The following is an 8969-nucleotide window of genomic DNA, read 5'->3' on the forward strand; positions in this document are numbered from 1 at the left end:
AGTCAGGACGCCCTGTAAATATTTTGCAGAAATTTGATAAATTCAGCTGCTTAAGTAAAATTTAAATAAGTTTGACAACAGAAATATTCAACTAATATCAAACTTTGCTTACTCTTAAGTTATTGCAATAGTGGTTTACGTAATACAAGCTGATTATCTGACAGACTTATAGAATTTATCTATAAGTCGCTAAAGTGTGACTGCCTGTTTCATCTGACTTTTATAATGCTTGTAATCTGTTTCATGGAGTCTGATTACTTGAGAGAAGTAGTAGAACTATGCCTATACAGACTGCCGCCAACTCTGTTTGTTAACCGTATACTGATGGCATATAAAGGTAGTTTCTGATATCAAAGTATGAAAACTACTACAGGCAAAAGCTATGTTTTCGATTTGAAGCAACCAATTTGAATCACGATTCGTTATGGTAGCACCACCTTGACTAGCAATATATAAGCTCTTGTTGTAGTTCTACCTCTATTCTTCTGCTAAATACATCTGATGGTCTGTTTGTGAAATCATATTTTCTATTGACTTCTAGCGATTTAACACAAATGGTTGCCTGTAGTAGTATTAAAATGTGTGTATATCAGCTATGAACATGAAAAAAGATTTCTATGGTAGCTGATTTGTAACATAAGTGATCATACAGCAGATTAATTCATGTAATGCTTTATCAATAAGCACACGTGATACAAACCAATAAATCATTAAATCAATATTTAAAAATCTTCACTCGATTAACTATTTACAGCCAAAAAGTCTAATTTTGGTGTCGAGATTGAGTTGCTCTTATATGAGTTTTTTAATTGTTTTAAACTGGTCAAGTTAACCACTATAATAAACAAATAACCACCAGAGAGCTAAATATTTAATAAACCTATCGTGACTATGAGTATTACAAAATAATTGCATAGATACCAAAATACCTTCATTAAAGATTGCTCTATTGCAGCAACTATTTCTGTTGGCAGCTGTTTGCATTACGCAATAAACAGTAAATATATAATATACAGTGATAGAACTAGCCTACAATATATTAATGTTTGTAGGAACTAAATGTTTTATTAATTACACAAAGAGGGTCTGAGATAAACACAAATTTGACTATCTTTGTAGTGTTTATATTGAAAAGCTTATGCTTGCTTTGAATAAATTTTGTCAATTGATTTTTAACTAATAGCTAACACTTCCATTAGTTGATATTTTCCTAATTTTTGCAGCCCTATATGGTAACCTGATGTGGTCTCCTTCATTTTGATTGTTTTGTTTTATTTTTGTTTATCATGCACCTTTCACATAACAGTCAAATAATTGTCTAATAATTTTGTTGATTATATGATAAAATTTATATTGGAATGTGTATCATGTTTAAAATTGTTTAAACCGATGGAATGGCAGTAGTTCCCATACCGACGGCAATAGTTCCCATACCGACGGCAATAGAAAAGCTCTCGACACATATCTGACCTTTGAAATAAAAACTGGAACAGATTTTAGATTATTCAGAGTATCTTCTTGAAGCAAGAAAATGTTATCAGGAGGCTCTTTGTATGCGATATAGAATTTACTAGTCAAATGACCGGCGTTGCATGGGTATTAAAAACAGCTTATAAACAGTTGCAGTTAATGTACTTGCCATTGGCTAATTTGAGTAAGCTACATGTAGTATCCGTATTGTTAAACTTACTAACAAGGACCGTGAGAGCAAGCTTTAGTGACGTTGCATGTAATGCAGAGTCGCTGTGCGCATTTTAACCCATATAACAACTCATATCACCTGATGAACCCATTGCATCTTGTGTAGCTGAATGGGTTAGTTTGTCACCCTTGTGAACGGGAGGTTCCGAGATCAAATCTTTTGCGCTACGGACTTTTCATTGCTAGATTTTTACCACCATAGCTGGACAGACACCGATCGACAACAGACATCGCGAAACTTTGAGATTTATATATGCAGATAGAATAAGGAATATTTGCAAGCTCAGAATATCTTCCACAGTACATCTTTTCTCGTATCCCTAGACCTAGGCGTATAGAAAGTTTGCCTAGATTCGAGGTAATGGTGAAAATTATTTTTACCCCTGATCTAGACGTTGTATAGCAAATGAACACGCAGCTTTTGGTAAGTTACCCACCCTACTGGTTTATTATTATTGTTATTACTATTACTAATGTTGTTTTTATATTGCCTGCGAGAGCCCAGCAACAATTTTGTGTAGCAAAACATTGCAGCATGAGGATTGTTGGTTTCTGTTTACATAAGTTGCATCATTATAGTAGAGCAGAAGGGCATCGAAAAGCTGTCAAAAAGTGATTTATTTTTTTTGAAGGTGGGCTATGTAATAAGAGTGGCATCTAGATCAGAATTTTGAGCTAATTTCAAATATCTGGTTTCTACACCTCAGATTGTTTATTTTTGAGCAATATAATTAATATATTATTTTAATTAAATAATTGGCTGTAGTGTTTTATGTGCTTCTACCAACAATGTGATAATGAAATAAGCAATAAATACTAAATAATTAGCAATAACCTAAGTTGGAAACAGTTCTGATAACACTAAAATATTTATTATTCAAATATTAGAATAATATTATAATTGTATTATATAATATTATGTGTTCTCAGTTTGGTTGGTTGATATTGTGGCACATTTAAAGTTTGTCCTTGTTATTCTGCAACTCCTATATCATTACAGATCTGCAAAACAAAATGAAATGTATTTTTTAAGACTTAGACCATGTGTATATAATATTTTAGTATACATATATTCATCATTAATGCTTATTAGGTTGAACCGTATACTTTATTATGCAAGTGAAATCGCAATTAGACTGTCTTTCATACGGTATGACACATACGTATTCTAATCAAGCATGAAGCACACCTCTGGTTACAATACCACTCAAATACTAACCTTCTAATTCACAGTCATCTGAGTCTTCTGCATCACCACTTTCATCTCCATCCTCTTTATTTCTATTGCTACAACAGCTGCATCTGTACATGTCCGTACATTTGAGATCTGTATTGTTGCACTGACAGCGACGAGGCTGCACCCAGTTTTGCATCGACATAACATGTTATGAGCACATCAGGAGGTGCTGGTTGTTGTGTCATCCATCTAGCTTTAAGCTCCATCTTCCATAAACCATCCATGTTGCTGGGGGATGGGGCATTGATGATGATTTGCTTGGCTCTTCTCCATATTGCGGCCTGATAGGCAGCCCTAGATATATGGAGATTTAACTCATCTAGTGTGGGTGGCATGTTTGATTGTGATGTGCGAGACTATCAGCAGAAAATCTTATACAGTGCTTCATTGATGGAATTTGTTTCTTCACCATATAATGTGCATATGAATGTCTCAATAGATTCTCTTATTGCATCATCAACTTCAAAATATGTTCCTAATGATTTCAGTGTGTTACAGAATTCAGGATTGTTCTTTAGCATCTTGAAGAAAGTTAGCTTCTCTTTGGAATAGAATGCGCTTACATTGTCGCATCCACGTAGAGTATGGAGCCTGAGCAGTGCTTTCCATCGTTCGAGTGTGAGGACGGTAGACAGACACCCTATGGTTAAATATCTCAACCGCTCCTTACCACAGTGGTAAATTAGTTTCTGTGATGCCAGCTCATCCGCTAGAGATAGACAGCTTAGGAAAACATCTGTGTCCTGGCACTTGACTAGAACTTTTGAGCTAGGTTTGTCTTCCATTATCTTGGCGATATGTGATAACATGCGCGTATCTGCCTCCTCATGGCCTGAAGCCAAATTATCTATTTGGCTTACAGCAGTTGATCCATCAAGTTTATAGCTGATCATGCGGCATTTTTGAGCAAAAGCTGTTACAAGATCAAGTTTCTGTTTCACAGTTGACTTGCTCCATGTATCCTTCAAAGACTTCACTAGGGCATTCTTGTTTGAGTCGTCTTCTAAAATTTTAGACCATTTTGGCACTGATTAGTTCGGACTAAACACAGCAACCTTCTGCCTTCCTTTCACACTTCTACGACTTCTCTCAACTCCATTAATGCTGATATCAGAGTATGTGTCACAAACAAAATCCACACGACATGTGTGATACACGCTTGCAATACTAACTATCCGTTGCAAAAGCTGACTTGCAACCATGCCAAAAGTTGGAGGAGCTTTCAGGGTATAAATTTCGCCCATAGCAACAACCACAACAGCATCAAAGACTGGTAGCTGATCCTGGTTAACATGTATAATTGATGGTTGATCATCAGCATCTTTCTCAACAGCAGCCATCTGGGCCAATCTGGGTCTTCTATATAGAGCCATCAGAGTTAGCCAGGGACCAGCTGATGTTGCCAAAAGAAGATGATAACACTTTTCTCAAATGCAAGTTACACTGTTGGCTATTCACTAACAAATTCTTAAACGGTCTGTGCGGACACTCTAGGATTTTTTCTTTTGATTTCTTTTTAGCTGATGGTGATGTGGTGCAGGTTTTGAGCTTGTTTGACTTGATGGATGCATTGAAATCAATTTCTTGGGTGCTTAACCTCTTCTGTACAAATTCTGAAAACTGTTTCTCTACTACCACATTTGCCATTTCAAGATCCTGCTTCACTTCAATGGAGGCTTTTGCACCACTGGTAGTATGTACTACATGTAGCTTGGTGGTTTGAAACACAAACGGATTCTTGCTGTTATGAGTCTTTCATGACTTCCCTCATTTCCTCATCAGCCTTCCATGCCTTTTCACGCATCTCATAAGTTGCTGTATCCGAATCACCAAGCACTAGCTTCTTCTTCATGTCTGTATGTACAGCTGTTTGTTTCGGGAGAGATAGAGTCCAGCGCTGAGAGGCCGATGACTGACTTCCTGGTAAACCCTATGATTCCACCGTGAGACTTTGAGTCTATTCTAACTGTTTGCTCAATAGATTGATCACAAGCAATAGAGCTGAATGGACAGTGATGTCGTGATTGCTAAGTAAAATATCCCTTTTTCATAAGAGCCTCATACACCTTGATATGCGATTCTTTCAGATTAGTCATCTCAGCATAGTACAGCATGCCATATTTAGCGTACAATGGTCATATGTGGTGTGGTCATATGCAAAAAACCAAGGACGGATCATACATGTAATTTATCTAGATACATTTATGTCCAAATTGTAGGCTATAACACTTCATGTAAACTGCAAAGTGTTAGTTTTGCTGCTCCCAAAAAGTGCAGACAAAAATGAAAATGTTTTCTTTTTCTTCCACCAAAGTACACTTCTGGTTACTTTGGTGGGAGACTCACATCATGAAGTAATCATCATGAATTTACAAAGTTATAAATATGTAGTCTCACTTCTTTTGATGTATCACATTCTTTCTGTCTCTTCTTATGTCTTTTCTCAGCTTTTTCCATAACAAGTTTGTTACAATACTTTTTATGACAGGCATAATGACATAAAAAGTCTGAACTCTCATCAAAGTTCTCAATGCTTAGCACTTTTTGAGTAATTTCACATGAAATGCTCTTTTCTTCCAATATAAACCATCTGCTTGAATAATGTTTGGCTGTCGCATATTGAAGTTTAGTTACTCTGACTAGGGTTTCATTCACAGACTGATCATGACAGTGAAATGAGCAGTCTTGCTGCATCTTTGGCAGGGATTAAAAAATGCTGAGAGTTGACTCACCAAATCTCAAATAAAAGCATTTATTAATTTTCGAGATTATAAAATAGTTTTCTTTGTCTGATATGAAAGGTTTTCCAAGCAAACTTGGAGTTGCGCCCTCCCATTTCAAAAGTGCCTTCTAGCTCAAAAATGTGCAAACACATAGGTGTAAAAACATTATAATTAAATTCAGCATAAATTTCTGACTATGAAACATCTATGTATGAATAGCCCACTCTCTGAAGGAAAAGGCTGAAAGATAAGTTTATGTTTCTGCTCTACTATTAGTAATCCAATGGGCAAACTGCTAAAATGGCTGTTCATAGCAGAAGAGAAACTTTTGTGTAATCATGGTTGTCATTTTGGTGGCGATACCCCAGAGACATTTTTGTGCTGACCTTCACCCAAGCCAATGCATTTTGAAGATAGTATTCAACTCTTATAAGTTCTGCTGTTAGTGAATGACAGTACTCGGGAGTATAAGTTCTGCCGTCAGTGAATGACAGTACTCGGGAGTATAAGTTCCTTTTTAATTGTTATAATTGTAGTATTTCAAATAGACGGTCACCGGAGTTTGAGGCCAAAATAGTAACCAGCTTTTAGCTGAGTAGATAGTCAGTTATATAACTACATAGATACTAGTTCCTGCTTGTCATTAACATGCCCTACATGTCACGTGCAATAGTGACCAGCTTTTAGCTGAGTAGACAGTCAGTTATATAACTACATAGACACTAGTTCCTGCTTGTCATTAACCTGCGCTACGTGCAACCATGTCAAACCATTATAAATTGTTACATAAAGTCATGTTTTTTTGTGTAAACTTTGAGCTCAAAACATGTATTGATGCTTTATAACTTTATTGGAAATACTAAAGCCCATCGGTTTCATATGCGCTCCCACTAAACTCTTCTTTATTAAAAATTAAAATTGACTTTTTACACATTCAAGACAGGTATATGTTTTACTGGGGCACAAACTAAATTGTGCATTAACAACAGTGTGTTCAAAGAACAAAGCCCTGAACTCGCAGCAAATTAGGGGAAGGCGGGGTAATTTGTGCCGTTTTTCGGTTTTTAATGTATGTACTAGTGTCTTTTAACTTTTTCCACCCAAATATTTTTATGTATATAGTTTAATATGTTCTCTAACAAGATATATCAATCAGTTTGAATGAAACTTACAAGGTGACAAAGGGTACCATTTCTTATAAAACTTTATTAATGGCACAACTTACCCGCATGCGGGGTAATTTGTGCCACATACTTATTTTTTACGGGGTAATTTGTGCCAGCATAAAACATTAACAAAATTGCATAATTTCTGGTGACTTTATTATAATAACACTTTATAAAACTTTTATTTGCTATATAACTCAGCTGAGTATTTAAATACTATAATAAATCTTAATTAAATAGTGACACTACACAAGTCAGTACTTGAACACTAAAATATCTTCTATTCAATGGTGAAATCAGCCAAGTCAATACTCAACATAACTTTATTTGCAGCCCTTTTGGTCCCAGGAATAGCAATAGGCTTTCCAAGCTATAGCACCACATCATTAAATTTAATCAATTCTAGATCATCCCCATTAGGGAAAGTGAATGATACAGCCGGCCCCTTTACTTTACGCATGAATTTAACTTCGAAATTGTGTTTTACGAGAGCATCACTTTTCTGACATAGAACTTGTTATGCTGTTTATCAGTCACATGGTTCACCAGCACAAAATCCCCCGCTTTTAACTAATGTAGGCTGATCTAGGATGCCAGTTTCACCAAACTCATCATCTGGACTGTTTGAATCTGCCTGCAGCAATTCGATTCGCATATCTTCTTCTAACAATGACTCGGGTATTGGAGCTTTTGCAACTTTGCGCTTATTTGCTGGTGCTTCACGTTTGCTTCTTTTTTAAGAAGCTTTCTTAGTTATTTTTCAATTTTTTTTTTTTAATTCGGCTTTTTTCTGAGTTTTTGAAAGTTGCCTTTGCTGAGCCCATGAAAGCAATCATCTAAAGTTTTAATATGGGCAGCTATAGATCTCTCTTCTTCATCGGTAAAAACCCTGTGAGCAACAGCAGTCCCCTCGTAGCCTTTTTGCATATTATTAGTGATATACCTAGCCAATGTCATTCTGTTTAGACCATACGCTTTGGCAGCATTTCTGATACTGGACGCCTCTTCATGAATCAATTCTAGTTCATGAGAGGCGTCCATGTAGTTCATAAACAGCCTTTTCTAGTTGCCCTATCACCGATATTGTCAACACGCATTGTCTTTCTTTTGTAATTTTGTGTCATTTTTGCTATAGCAGTGAGAGTGAGCTAAAATAATAGAGGTTCACCAGTAAAAATCCATATATAAACAAAATTTTATACAAAGTTATATGTTGCAGTAAAAGCACGGTGTGAGTTGTGCCGGCACAAATTACCCCAGTGTCAGTGGTTCATATTACCCCGAACCTCCATTTTGAACAAAAACTGAAATTATAAAAAAGTATTACATAGAATAAGTTTACACAATGATGTCATTATACCCAACAAACATATTAAAAAGGAATAAATGGTTTAGCGTAACTTTTGCAGTTCATTCTTCAAAAAAATGATTCCCAAATATCATGCATCAAAAATACTTTTTACTAAAAAAATAACTAAAGTTAGAATAAATTACTCACAATGTGCTTTGAAGAGAAGAAACAGGAAACAATATGGTCACTATCCATTGCTTGTTATGTGAGAGAAAAAACAATACCGTACATACAATAGTTTTTCCAAAAAAGTGCCCTGGGACAAATTACCCCGTGGCACAAATTACCCCGCCTTCTCCTACATATTTTTTAATAAAGACATGACCTTGCAAATCATTGTGACTTATGCTGATGCCTTTGAGAAACATTCACCAACTTCTAAAACTGACCCACTAACCTCCTAAGGTTTTATCAGACATAGATTAAGAACTGTCAGTTTATAACTTCACAGTCTCAAATTTAGACAGAAAGTACTCAGGTGCTAAAGTACTTAGGCTTATTAGGTACACTTGCACTAAAGCTGAAAATGTTCCAGAGAAGTAAGTAAATAAGGATAAGTATTATCTTAATTTTCTGCTATTGCTCAACATGAACTTCCTTTTCCTCATCATTTTTAAATTCGGATGTCTTTGGACCACTTGACAACAATATATACAACAATATACATTGCATTTTATCTCTGTATCAAAGTTTTTACAACGTTAAGAGAAAGCTGAAATAATGTAGCCAAATAGCTGTATAATTACATATTTTATAGAATTGTATGCATAAGCTTATGAAATAGCGTATAG

This window comes from Watersipora subatra, chromosome 10 (assembly GCF_963576615.1).
Source record: "Watersipora subatra chromosome 10, tzWatSuba1.1, whole genome shotgun sequence".
NCBI lineage: Eukaryota > Metazoa > Bryozoa > Gymnolaemata > Cheilostomatida > Watersiporidae > Watersipora > Watersipora subatra.